The sequence below is a fragment of the Sciurus carolinensis genome, chromosome 3, assembly GCF_902686445.1.
Source record: "Sciurus carolinensis chromosome 3, mSciCar1.2, whole genome shotgun sequence".
Lineage (NCBI taxonomy): Eukaryota > Metazoa > Chordata > Mammalia > Rodentia > Sciuridae > Sciurus > Sciurus carolinensis.
Genome location: NC_062215.1, coordinates 183,474,984 through 183,488,802, shown reverse-complemented (window position 1 = coordinate 183,488,802; position 13,819 = coordinate 183,474,984). Strand labels below are relative to the sequence as shown.

Genomic DNA, 13,819 nt, shown 5'->3' with positions numbered 1-13,819 from the left:
AATAAACACTTCCAAGCTTTGAGCAGGTGCCGTTGCAGCGTGTCATTAGAAGAGTTCCTACTAGTTACCGTGTGAGGCTCTCGCTGACGAATCTGCAAGCTGAACTCCATCGCTGATATACACATACAGGAATAAACAACAGGCAGGCTGGGACCCTCGGGGGTCTCAGGCAGACTGGGGTCTGGGGTGTGTCCAGTGCTACTGGGACAGGGACAGAAAACCACAGACACAGGGGGGCTGGAACAGACCTGTGTGCACGCAGCCCTGGTGGCCTGCCACCCGCCGGGACTGGGGTGGGAGGGCAACCCGTGAGCCACGTGGAAAAGCACCTCGCAGATCCCTGTGGGCCGGAAACCCAGTGAGAACCAGAAAGTCTCAGGACAGCAAGGAGAGTACATCTTCCCGCCGTCCCTCAGCAAGGGTCTCCTGAGCCACAGACCTCAGGACACCTCTGAAAAGCCGCAGGGCTGGAGGAGGGGGGCCCGTCCAACAAGGATTCACGTGAAGAGGTGAAATCAAAACGCAAAACCCCAGAAGAAAAGGGGCCAGAAAGGCACAAACGTGGAATTCATGCCAAAGACAGCACGACCTTGCTCAGGACGAGGACAGCGTCCTGAACCCAGAGCCTCAGGCCACCCACAGCACCCAGGATGGAGGGCTCAACGCTGCCCAGGGGCTCTCTGGACGCCAGCCCCACCCGTCCTCCTGACTCAGCCTCCTGCACACTGAGCCCAGCAGTGACCTGGGACCACCACCGCTCAGAAGAGGACGCTGCAGAACCTGGAAGAGCCGCCGACCACGAGGTGCAGAGGCCGAGCCGCTGGGGTGCCGCAGAGCCAGGGAAGAGCCCGGGCAGCAGCATCTGGGGCTGCGGGAAGCCCAGGCCAGCCTTCACATCCACAGTGGAGACCAGAGCAAGGCCCCGCGGGCCTTCTCAGAGGCGCAGTACGAAGTGCGGAGAAGGAAGCAGAGCTTCGGGAGCCCACCAACCCCACAGGACAGCTCAGCGGCACGCTCCCGGCGGGGAGCCCGCACGGCCTCCACCAGGCAAACACTGCCCGGGGCTGGGCGAGCGGCAGGATCTGGGAAGGCTCAGCACCAAGGTCAGGCAGTGGACTGTAAGGCCAGGGCACTAATGGAGTGGAGGCCGCGAGGCTGGCTGCACCAGCTCTGGTGAGGTGGAGGCCCTGCTGCCCCTGCTGCCCCATCTGCAATCGGGTCAGCACACCTCTCTCTTCCCTCCGGGGTGCAGTGACTCTGGAGGGCATCTCAGAACGGGGAGTGTTCTGCTGGAGTTGGGGGCAGGCGGCATGTCGGAGGTGCTTGACTCCGAAGCTGTGGGGGACACTGCTATTTGTAGGTCCTCTCACACAGACGCTAACTCTTCACCAAGCCTTGCTGTGAAGGGGAACAAGAAGTCAAGCTGCCCCCAGGGTCCCGGGCAGCCCTGAGGGCACCCAGAGGCTGCCCCTGCCCATGGCGGAGGGCAGAGCCGGAGGGGGGTCTGAAGAGGCGGGGCTAGAGTGACTTCATCAGACACCCCAGGCGCCAGGGCTTGGCAGGAGGGGGCACCTCAAAGGCAGAGGGGAGGTGCACTGTCCACAGGGACCCTGCCTGGCTGTCGCAGAGCACAGAGGAGTTGGAGCCAGGAAGAGACCGAGACATTGCTGGAGGATCCCTGAGCACCAAGGGTCTGAGGGTGGCAGGACCCAGGACGCCTCTGTGTGACAAGAGGGCTGTGATGGAGGGCGAAGTCCACAGGAGAGGGAGACCTGAGCCTGCAGCCAGGCCCAGGAGGGGGACGGGAGGCCATCCACCGATGGCACTGGGGTCCCTGTGGTCACAGATGGCCAGCCCTTGAGGAGCTCCTCTGCTGCCCTGGGGCCTGAGACCATTTCGGTTTTCTGCATCAGTGTGGGGACTGTGTGCAGAAAAGGCCGGATCCCTGAGGAAGGGGGCAGGAGACAAAGGCCAAGCGGCAGCACAGGTTACTGCCAAGTTTGGACGTGACTCCAGATTTCAGGTGCTGGGGACTTGATTCCCAAGGTCACATGTTAATGGTATGTGAGAGACGGGGTCTTTGGAGGTGTCTGGTCATGAGGGAACGGAGTACTGCAGATTCACACACTCACGGACATGGGCTTGTCACGGGAGGGCGGGTTCTGTTATGAAGTGAGCGCTCTCCAGCAAGCTGCTGTCTCGAAGGCTGCCCGCACCATGTTACCACGCAGCATGAGGCCCTCGCCAGAGCTGACCAGGCTGTACCCTGTTCTTGAACTTCTCAGCCTGCAGAACCATGAGCCAAATAAACACTTATTCTTTGTGAATTATCTGGTCTCAAGTATTTTGTTATAGCATCGGAAAGCAGTCTAAGACAGACGCAGATGCTTGACAGGTGTCTATGCCGAAAGCAGTAGGAGCATGAGAGGCAGAAACAGACCAGCCTGGGGGCAGGGCAGGCCAGCACTCACAGGGAACCAGCTGCACAGGGGCTCCCAGGCCTCCAGTGGCCTTCGCCTTGGGACCTGTCCTCCTCTAAGTTAGACCAGTGGCCCAACGTATCCACACACACCAGGGCAACAAAAAACACAAGCACAACTCTTCCCAATACACTGATTCTTCTCAAAGAGGTTGATTTAAACACACACACACACACACACACACACACACAAACAGGCCACACCTAAAGAGTGTGGAGCAGCCTCTTGGCCAGACAACCTCCAGGCCCACTGGTCACCCAAGACCCCATGAAATAAAGGGCAGAGAACTGGAATCACTCCTCATCGGCAAAGGGCGGAGTGTAGGAGAGGTGCTCCGCAGGACCTCAGCCCTCTTGGTGTTTGTGGAGGGCAGAGCGGGTAGTCGAGCACAGGAGCCCCTGGGGGCTCAGCTTATGCACCCACGGGATCAGGGGAAGGCAGACCTGAGGAGCACAGCAAGGACAGAAACCCTCACCCCATCCTGCCTCCACTCTCTCAGAGGGCGGCTCAGCCAGGACCCCAGGCAGGCAGCTGAAACTTTCTATCCACAGAAACAGAAAAAAGCCTCCGCAAGGGTAAGGCCTTCAGTGTGGAGGCTGGAGCCTGAACTCTGGTACAGAGCACCCACACCTTCACCTGAGCCAAAGCCTGCAATGGATCCCACTCCTGACGAACCCGGCTCCTGTCAGACCCCACTCTGAGAGGAAAGAACCCCAGCTCAAGCACACTCTGCCAGTGGACTCCCAAACATGTGCATGGACAACAAGGCCTCCCACCTGCATAAGAGCAAAGCCTTCAAAGTGAAGGCCAGAAAAAACAGCAAAAACAGGCCTGTGGGACAGAGAAACCACAGCACAGGAGCAAAGCCGGCAAACCAACAGGACCTCCGCTAACATGCAAGAGCCTATTTGAAGTCACCACATTCGCAAACAGGAACAGGATGCTATGAAACAGGAACAATTACAGTCAAGGAAGGAACAGTGTTGGAGATAAAAAAAAAAAAAAAAAAAAAAAAAATATATATATATATATATATATATATATATATATATATATATAAAGCTGAAATACAAAGGACTAGAAAATGAAGACCAAATAGAACCTAGACGAGGAGACAGAATATACAAGAGAAAAGGCAGGGTCACAGAAGAAGTCCAACCCATGGATTCAGAAAGAAAACAGGGAAAATGAGAGAGGAGGAAATTATTATATACAGATGAAAGAAGAAAACCTGTCTTCCATTCAAAGAGCCCACTGAGCACCAGTGAAGCAAAAACCCACACAGAGACTCACCCACATGCGTGGGCAGAACACCAAGGAAAGGGAGATTCCAGGGAGGAAGACGTGCTGACCAAGACTCTCCCAAGCAACCGGACGCTGAAGACAACGGTGGAGCCTCTGAGTTCTGAGCAAATGATTTACCAGAAAGAAGGGCTGCTGGACTCACCCCTGGTGGGAGGAAGGAGGGCGAGGTGCTCGCACATACTGACTTATGCACCTGTCTCAAGAAGTTGCACAGAGAAACACTCCAGCAAAGCAAGATGGGAAACCAAGAAACAGGCAGCTTGAGGTCCCATCCAGGACACGCAGTGAGCAGCTGCCAGGAAGCCGGGAATCGGCAGGTCACAGAGAAACCAGCCCAGACAGAGGCAGGAGGGAAGTGGCTCCCTCGAGTGGGGCTCAGCAGAGCTGGAGAAGTGAGAACAAAAGCCCATTCCGTAGGATGAAAGGACACCAACCCTGAGAGCCCTGCCTGCAGTGAAGCACAGGCTGACAGAGGCAGCGAGGCCCTGCGGAGTCTCCTGGTTCTGGCCTGCTGAGTAGCCGCACCTGCCTGGCACCAGGGACCTGCAGCCTGGGTGGCACTGGCCCCAGATGCAGGTGGAGAGTGAGGATGGGGCGGCTGGGAGCAACTCCCTGCCCTGACCCTACAGCAGACAGAAGCCAGGCCCCACCAGTCCTGCCTCTCAACACCCGACTTGAGCTGGTGAAGTGGGCAAGGCAACCGAGGTCTACCTGAGGGGACAGCAGTCCTGCCCTCTGGAGCACCCCTGGACACCACCCGCCTCCTGCTGAGGACAAGGCCAGAGGCTGGCTCAAAAGGAAGGGGGCCTGCCGGCAATCAGGCCCCATTCCTACCCCTAGAGCTCAGCAGCCAGCTGAGACCTGGAGGGTGGGCGCACTGCCCAGAGGTCCACAGACAGGTCCTGGCAACAGGTGAGGGCCCAGCAGGCAGGTGTGCAGGTGGGGTAGAGGGCTCCAGGGAAGAGGCCAGGTGGCATCAGACCTGGAGTGAGGGCTGCCGGTGTGTGTGTTGGGGGGGCGTGTCTACGTGTGTCTGAGGCTGTATGTGCATGTGTGTCAATGTGCCCGTACATGTGCAGGAGTGGTGGGGGCTGCTTCAGCCTCCCCCAGGGCCATGAGGGGAAGGGGTGAGGGCTATGCAGGAGGCCTTGGCAGGTGGGATTCGGGCAGGTGGCCTTCTAGACCCAGAGAATCCTAAAATCTGACTGGGTGGGCCACACAGTGGGAACCCCCAAGACCATCTGAACCCCAGGCCCTGCACAGCCTGTCTGGACTGCAGGTCCTGGGATTAGGAGATTAACCCAGGGTCAGAAGGCTTTGGAGAGAGGCGGCCCCTCCCACTGGACTCTGCAGCCACCACGTCTGAACGTCCAGGTCATGCTCCACGCAGAGACCGAGGACCTCATGAGCAGCAGGGCCTGCGGAGGACCCCAAGGGGTCTCAGTTTCAGCCTGCAGTGTCCCCATATGCAATGTCACCCAGGCACGAAGGAACAAGGGCACTGGAGACCCAGAGCTCAGTCTGACCTTGGGCCAGGATCCTGTCTGGGCTCAAGTTAAGCACCAAGGCAGCTACACTGGGTGGGGCTGAGGAGCCCCTGCCCCTGCTCCAGGCAATGATGCCAAGGGACCCAGGTGCAGGACCCTGGGAACTCAAATCCTCCTGTCCCAGGACAGACCAGTGGACAGAGGCTACCAACAAGAGACAGAACTGGAAGAGGATGCAGGTCAGTCCTCCCTGGCCCTGGCCCTGGCCACCTGGACCACCTGTGGACAGGCTGGGAGCAGGGAGTGGCCCACCCCTGCAGAGTTCTCAGAGAAGTTCCAGGCATGGAGTGGTAGATTCTGGGAGGTGACACTGCACTCGCTCTGGCCATCAGCATGGGAGGTGTGAGCCCTGTCCTTTGAGCCTGAGAACACTCATCATACAGTGCCCAGGGAGCATCCGACTCTGCACACAGGCTCAGTCTGCCAGGCACTAGAGCTGGGTGGCCCAGGCTTGCACTCTCCACCTGCTGGCTACTCAGGTCCCTCCCACAGTCTTGGGCCTGAGAGTCTGGCTGGCCTGAGATGGGTCAATCCTTAGAGCAGGGTGTTTCAGGGCTGACAGCTCCTTCACAGGCCCCAATCTGGTGATGCCAGGCTCTGGGAAGATGGCCCAGCCTGCCATGCACACCCAGCACAATGCTGTGGCTGGCCTGGGGGAGCCGAGGGCCTGAGGAGGTCCTCCCTCCAGCCTTGGGCTGTTTAGCCCCCAATCCCTCCTACCCATATCTGTCCCTTTTCTCCCCTGGCTCACAGTCCACAGGAAGACTGCCCTGCTCCACTCCCAGAGGACAGGGTCAGCATGGGCCAGCAGAAGTGAGGGAGGGGAGGACCTCAGGGGCACAAGTGAGCCATGAGGCTCACTGCCCAGTGACCAGGACTTGACTCCCGTTCAGCCGCCCACAAGCAGAGCTTCAGTCTCCACCTGGGGCTGTCCGAGGGGTATTCCCATGGAGCAGGGACATCAGGAGGGGCAGCACTCAGTGAGGGGGTGCTCACAGCAGGCCTTACGGCCCTCGGACAGGGCTCTCTGACTATCCCCCGTGCTGTTGCCCTACCCAGGAGGGCAGCCTGCCCTTTAAATTCACCCACAGCCAAAAGGAGGCCCTCTTGGTCCCTGCCTCAGGCCAGCACCTCGCTGGACCTCACACCTTGGAGGAGGCTGGCTTTCCTATGCCCCTCGGTCCAGAAGGGCACTGGCTCTTGACTCCAACAACCCAAAGCAAGGAACCCCTAAAGATGATGTTTATCCAAAGCAAACGCTGCTGGGAGACCTGCCCTGCCTGTACCGCACCCCACCCCGCTGCCCGACTAAGGCGGGCGTCCAACCACACCTGCAAAATGGCCGCCGCAGGTACGGCCCCAGCCCCGGACCCCAGAGCTTCCCTTCAACCCGCGGCTGCCTCCTCAAACCGAGGGGACTGCGCACATGGCCCCGGCAGCCGCCCCAGCCGTCCTCCGTGCGACCGTGCCTGGGGCAGGAGTGTGCTCAGCGCGGGGTGTCCGGGGGTGAGGGGCAGCCCGGCGCGGCAGGCCCTCCGCACCTCCTCCCTCCGCAGCCGCATGACCCAATCCGCTTGCCCCAGAAGGCCTTTAATCCCGGCGGTGCGGGCACCCTTGAAAAGGACGGCCGCTGGGGAGGGGTCCTCCGGCCCCCGGGCAAGCCCCATTCCTGGGGCCGTGGGCGCGCGTCGGGTCCGCGCCGGCGACGTCGCGCTCGCGCCCAGCAGGCCCATGACTTGGCATTCCCTCCGCCCCTCCCCCCGCACCGCGGCCGCAGCCCCGCTCCCGCGCCCGGGCCGCGCCCAGCCCGCAGACCCTCCTTGCCCGCACCGACGCGGCCGCCGCCCCAGCCCCTTCGGGAGAGGAGGGCGGTGCCCTGGTTGGCGCGGAGCTGGCCTGAGGGGGACCCAGGGGGAGAGCAAGGTCTTCGCTGCCGGTGTTCCTCAGTCCCCCGAGCCCGGGCGCCTGGGGAGCGCCGCTCGTCCGGACGCTGCGGCCCCGCAGCCCCCGCCCGCCGCCGGGCCACACCTGTTACTGGGGCGCTGGCTGCGTCCAGGCAGGCCGCGCCCGGCGGCGGCCCTTCCCAGGTGGTGGGGCTTTCTGGAAGGGAGCTGGGGTCTCTCGGGGAGATGATGGGCAGCGCCGCGGTGCGCTCCAAGCCGGTGGCCGGGCCTCCGCGCCGCAGTCCCCGCCCGCCCCGCCCGCCCGCCTGTTTTGCTCTGGGCTCCTGCATCCGCCCTCCCCCACCCGGGGACCGGAGCAGCTGCCCAAACCCAGCCGCCCTGCGCGCCCTCCCCTCTGCCCGGGGCTCTGCAGCCGCGCCCCCTCCCCGGTGTCCGCATCCGCGCGCTCTTCCCTTCTCTACATCCCTCCCCAACCCCGCCGGTGCAGCGCCGCCGGGACCACTTTCTCTTGGGCGGCTCCTCTCCAGGGGACGCTATAGCTGGGAAAGGACGGTGCCTGCAGATCCGGCCCGCCGCGCGCGCCCTCTCCCTGGCGACCCCCGCCCACTCGGGCCCCGCGTTCCTCCGTAGCGAGGGGACCTTGCGGCGGGGGCTGCCCGGCTGCGCACGAAGGGCGATACCCCTCAATTCGCCCCATTGTTCTTCGCGGGGACGGAGGAGGGTCGGGGGAAGGGAAGGGACTGCGAGGTGCCCGCGCGTCGGGCAGAGACAAGGACGCCTGCGCCGGACGGAGCTCCCCACCCTGGGTGCAGCTGGTGCAGTTGCCGGGTGAGGGGCGCGGGCTGCAGGAAGCCCGGCGGGTGGCGGCCTTACCTCTCTGGTGTCACTGGCTGCGGCCCCGCATGGGGACTGGCACTGGAGCGGGTTCCCGAGCCTGGAGCTGCTGCCGCTTGCGGGCTGTGCTCGGCGCAGTGACGGTGGCGCCGCGTGACGGGCTGCGCGCCCCCGGCCCGGCCCGCCCCGCGCCCCTCCCGCCGCGCTGGTTGGCTGCGTGCGGCGTCCGAGCCCCAGCCGCCAGCTGGTTTGTCGCGCAGGGAGAGGGACGGGCGTCGCGGCCGCAGAGGCGATGAGGATGGGGCTGGAGGGGGCTGGGGCCGGGCTGTGACATCACCGATGCGGGGCGGGGGGGGGTACAGACGCCCGGGCGCGGATGCCGCGTCCCGCTCCAGGACGGCCCGGCGCCCCGGCTTCCACCGTGCGGGGGAGGGCCCTCGCCCACCGAACTTGGCCTCAGACCCCACGCCAGACCCTCCGGCATGTGGACCCCTTACAAGGAAAATCATAAAACCTCCGCCTGCGCCCGGCGGGGAGAGGCCAGCCCAGGCCAAGGAGCAGCCGTGGGGTCGGCCAGAGCTGGGGTCTTTCACCAGCGGAGGGAGGAAGGGGGCGAGGGTTAGGGTGTGGACTCCAGATGTAACAGGTGGTCTTAAAACCACACCTGACGCGTGAGCCTGCGCACCGGAAGGCCAGAGCATCCCCGATGCCCTGCGTGCCTGGCTGACGCAACCGCCCGCCTGTGGACCCGGCTGTCCTCCGGCCGCGCTCGGGGTCATCTCCGCCTGTTCAGCCAGGCTTCCCTGGACCCCCAAGTCACTCGCTGCTCTGGTTCCACAGCCCTCACCAGACCCCACTGCTTTCTGGTCCCCTGGGGGCTGACGGACATCTCATCATCCTGGGCCGGGCAACTGTGACACGCCTGTGGTCTGCTCGCCCACAGGGGTGCCCGCACTGCGGCGGTGGGTGTAGTGACGTCATGCCGCGGTGAAACAGGGGCCCCAGGAGCCTTCTCGAGGAGGCCCTGCCATCTGCGTCCTCGGCGCCCAGCAGGTGCCAGGCGCGGCGCTGAGGCCTCACTGTTCAAGATCCGCGGGAGCTGGGGCGGGGCGGGGGGGGACCACTAGCAACAGCGCGCGCCGCCTGGTAAGGAACAGAGCGGACGCCTGCCCTGCCCGCAAGCCCCCACCCGCCGCGCCCCCGACACCAAAACCAGGAGACGCTTCGTCTTTCCCAAAACCACCTGGCAAAGGAGGAAGTCGTAACTGTCCCCAGCAGCGGTAGAAAGAATAGTCACCTGCCCCCATCGCTTCCGTTTTCCCCACGCTCTTTAGCATGGGCCAGTTCTGTTTCTCCCCGAAAATGATATTTTCCCAGGAATTAATCTAAGATTTGACATTTTTCTGGGAATTAATCCGTTTCATTCCATTTTAAAATTACTGGCATATTTATGCTTGTGTTGTTTCGGTACTTATTTTATTTTATTTTTCGCATTTTTCTCTTTTTTAAATATTTTTAAGTATTTTCAAAGGTTCATCAGTTTTGTTAATGTTCCATCTTTATTTTATTTATTTCTGTCTGCATCTATTCCTCTCTTTGGGATGCTTTGGGTTGATATTTCGTGCTGTCTTATGGCATATGTAAGTTCATTTTCAAACCTCCCAATTTTCTGATAGATCTGTTTAAAGCTACCAAATTCCTTCTACAGACCTGCCTTAGCTGGATCTCACAGATTTGGTCATATAATGCTTTCATTATCACTCAGATCTAGATATTTCTTAGTGTCGCTGAGGATCTCCTTTTAAACCGTGGGTTATTTCATAACAGCCGGTGTTTGTTGTATTTTAACCCTTCGTTGCCTGTTTCTCGCTTGGTTTTGTCCTAGAACAGAATGTGTTCAGTCAAGATGCTGGCAGAGCTGATTGATAGCATACTACAACTGAGTAACCTGAGCAGTGTTGGATACAGTAACTGTCCAGGAAGGTGTGCTGGGAGCTCAGGAGGTCCTGAGGGCTCCCCAGCGCTGCAGGCTTCCCGCTGCAGGTGGGGGAGTGAGGGTGCTCAGGCCCCAGGTGGAGGGTGAGCCAGTCCGCCCCCACAGGAGGGTAGCAAAGGCAGCCACACCCTGGCCTGACCTGGTGTCACTTTGGCTAAGCCCAAGGGGAAACTGGAGTCGGGAGCTTGGTGCATCCAGGTGGTCCCCTGTCCTAATTAGGTCCTAATGTGTGGTCCATTTCTACAAATGGTACCTGTGCTCAGAATGCGCTGTCCAGTACAGTGGGCACAGACTTCTGTGTTTCCGCCAATTTAAGTCAACTTGAGCTATTAACCTTTCATAAAATTGAAAACTTCATTGAGGGACTGGCGATGTGATTCAGAGGTAGAGTGTTTGCCTAGTATGTGCAAGACCCTGGGTGTGGCTTCCAGCACTGAAAGAAAAATTTCCAGTTATAATGGTTTGGATACCTGCCCTCACTCCCTGGCCTGGTAGATGTTGCTGGATGTACCACATCCAGGAGAGCCAAGTGGTTTTAAGGAGTGTGCATGCTGATTCGGTGGCTCCCCATTCTCATGCCTGTGTGTCCTCTGTTGTTTGAGGTTTTTAATTTTTTTACTTTAAATTTGAGTGTTATATATGAAGACTGCCCAGTTTCCTGTGCTTCCTACTTGCTAACTTTTTATATTAAATTTTTGTATCCTTTTTTTAAGCATATCTCTTTCAGACAAAAGATGGTTAAAATTAAGTTTACAGTTTCTACTTCTAACTAGAATTTAATCCATTTAATCCACTTAAGTTCACAGTGATTGCTGAATATCAAGGACAACTTTTGCTACCATATTAAAAACTTCCACTTACTCAGTTCTGTTGCCCTTACTTCTCATTGCACATGTTGAGCCTTCTCCTGCTTACTTACACATATTTTTATTTTTATTCTTATGGTGATTGCTCAGAATTTAAGACTCTTTTCTATTTTATTTACCCAATATATTAATCAGCCTTATGTTACTATAATGAAATGCCCAAGACAATTAACTTATGAAGAGAAAATATTTATTTTGGCCCATGGTTTTGAAGGTTCCAGTGCAAGACCAAGTGTCCCTGCACCACCTGGTAAGGGCATCATGGCGGACGTGTGTGTCAGAGCAAACTGCTTACATGGCAAGCCAGAAAGCAAAGAGAAAGATTGAGAGACTGGGGTCCCACAGTCCCCTGGAGGGCAGTACCAATGAGATAAGGACCTCAGGCAAGGCCCCCCTTCTCAGGGTCCACTGCCTCCCAACCGCGCCACCCTGAGGACGAAACCCTCAACACGGGACTCTGGGGAACAATGACCACCAAACCCGCACCCGGTGCCTGGCCGGGCTCTGCGTTCTGCACACCCAGGAGGAGAGGTGTCTGCCTGGCAAAGGCTCCTTCCCCCGGCGCTGCTGGTGGCGGGAGCCCTGGTCCACACAGAAGCGCCCTCCTTCCCGTTGCTCCTTGCTTTGAGGACAGTCAGCGCCACGTGTGCTGAAGCTCCTCCTACATTCTTACTTGTGAAATACAAAGATCTTAATGTGGATCTGGGCTAGAAAACATTCTAAAGCCTTGTACTCCCAAGAACATTTTCATTACACTTTTAATTTGGTGGGTGTAAAATTTGAGCTACAAAGTTTGCTTCCTTCAGCGCTTTAAAAATACCGCTTGGTGTTCTCCTTGTGTGCTGTGGAGAAGCCCAGTGTCCATGGGTTTGTCCTTTCAGGATTCCTCTGGAACTTTCATAGGGTATGGATTTCTCTCTCTCTCCTGCTTGGCTGTCTGTGAGCTCTTTCAATCTGAAATGGTGTCTTTTTCTTCACTTCAGGAAAAATGCCTCGGCACTGTCTTTTCAAAGGTTTCCTGTGCCGTCAAGGCTCCTCTGCTGCGACTGTGCTCCATGCAGTGGCCCTGCCCCAGCTCAACCCTGCACCTTCTCTGTCTTCCGACTGGATGGGTGGGCTCCCTGCCTCCCAGCTGAAACCATGGCCCCACACAGCCCGCTCCCTGTGTGCATGGCTCCCATGCTTGCCTCCCCTCTGGGGGCACCCCCGGGAACCTCCTCTGGCCTTCCAGCCTCCACGTGAACTGCATTTGGAACACAGGCCCTTGCCTCTGGCTCTGGGTTCATCCTCCAGCCCCACCAGATGCCGCTCATCAGGCCTGTTCTTCACTGAGCTGCCGTCCCGTGAGTTCCAGCCTTGCTTACTGTCGCTAGCACCTTCCCTTTCCTCCCGAGCACCAGGTCTTCTGTCTTTTCCCATGCTTACGTTCAGTGCCACAAGCTATGGCCACGATGGCCCGAGTGACTCTGACGCCAGCCCCAGTTGCTGCCCTTGGGAGCTCTGCCTACCAAGCAGAGTTGAGTCTTCCCTGGCTGTTCCCGCCCAAGATGGAGCCTGGGCAAGAGTGGGGGCCAACCCGCCTGCCACTGCAGCTCTTACCAGGACCTGCATCAGTCCACAGGGCCTCCTGGGAGGAGCCGAGGCTGAGACTCTCCCCAGCTCTTCCCTTCCTGGCCCTCCATCTAGTCCTGCCTTGGCCTCTGCTTCCCAGGGTCCGGGATGGACACAGCACCCTGGGCGCATGCTTTCCTCTCCAGATGTTCGAGTTCCCGGGTGCTGGCCATGGAGCCCCTGGATGGGAGGTCTGGTGGCAGGAGGCAGGCCCTGCTCCTCTTCCCGGCTCATAGTCTGACCTTGAAGCCTTGGTTATTCTCACCTTCCACAGAACCTGAGGGCAGCACTGGCATGTGGGGAGGTGCCCTGGGGCCCCCTCTGCTGTCTGCTCAGTTCCTGTTTCTGAGGTGCTGGCTCAAGGGTGCCGCATGCCCTGCCCGGCATCAGGAGGCTCAAGACTCCCTCGGCTCAGGCAGCTGCTCCCAGCTGCATTGAGGACCCTGCCCTACTCCTCCCCACAGACACCCAGAGGATGTGGGTCACGCCAGTGGCCAGGGGCAGGGGTGGCCACTGTCCAGGAAAGAGCACGGTTCTGGAATATGCCTGCGTGATTCTCACTGAGGAGAGGACGTCTCACAGGCCGTCCTTTATCTTTCCCATCCATCCGTCCATCGACCCAGCTTTCCCACGGACGGCAGGACCCAGGACACGTGCAGCAGAAGGAGGCCACAGGAGAAGGCCACCCTGCCACAGGACCAGAGACCACCCGGGAGGGGGTGCCATGCAGTGTGACACGCAGGGCTTGCGATCTGTGCTCTAAATGATGCTGATCTCACAAAGTCACAGTAAATGCAGGCTGAGCTTCACAGCACCTAGAAACGGAGGTAAGGAGCACAGCACAGCATACAGGACAGGGTTACAGAGGAGGGCTGCAGCTGTACCACGTGTACAGGAGGAGGAGGAGGAGGAGGAGGAGGAGGAGGAGGGCTGCAGCTGTACCACATGTACAGGAGGAGGAGGAGGAGGAGGAGGAGGAGGAGGAGGAGGGCTGCAGCTGTACCACATGTACAGGAGGAGGAGGAGGAGGAGGAGGAGGAGGAGGAGGAGGGCTGCAGCTGTACCACATGTACAGGAGGAGGAGGAGGAGGAGGAGGAGGAGGAGGAGGGCTGCAGCTGTACCACATGTACAGGAGGAGGAGGAGGAGGAGGAGGAGGAGGAGGGCTGCAGCTGTACCACATGTACAGGAGGAGGAGGAGGAGGAGGAGGAGGAGGAGGAGGAGGAGGAGGAGGAGGAGGAGGGCTGCAGCTGTACCACATGTACAGGAGGAGGAG

At 59.3% G+C, this 13,819-nt stretch overlaps 1 protein-coding gene across 1 annotated transcript in view; it reads right to left on the bottom strand.

Annotated features, from left to right (window-relative positions):
• Positions 1–7,495, bottom strand: part of LOC124979566 (kinesin-like protein KIF1A) — a gene marked incomplete at its 3' end in the record, with an annotated part of 64,743 nt that extends 57,248 nt beyond the window's left edge. The window contains 1 exon segment of the mRNA XM_047543923.1: positions 7,361–7,495.
• Positions 7,496–13,819: the final 6,324 nt, after the last annotated feature.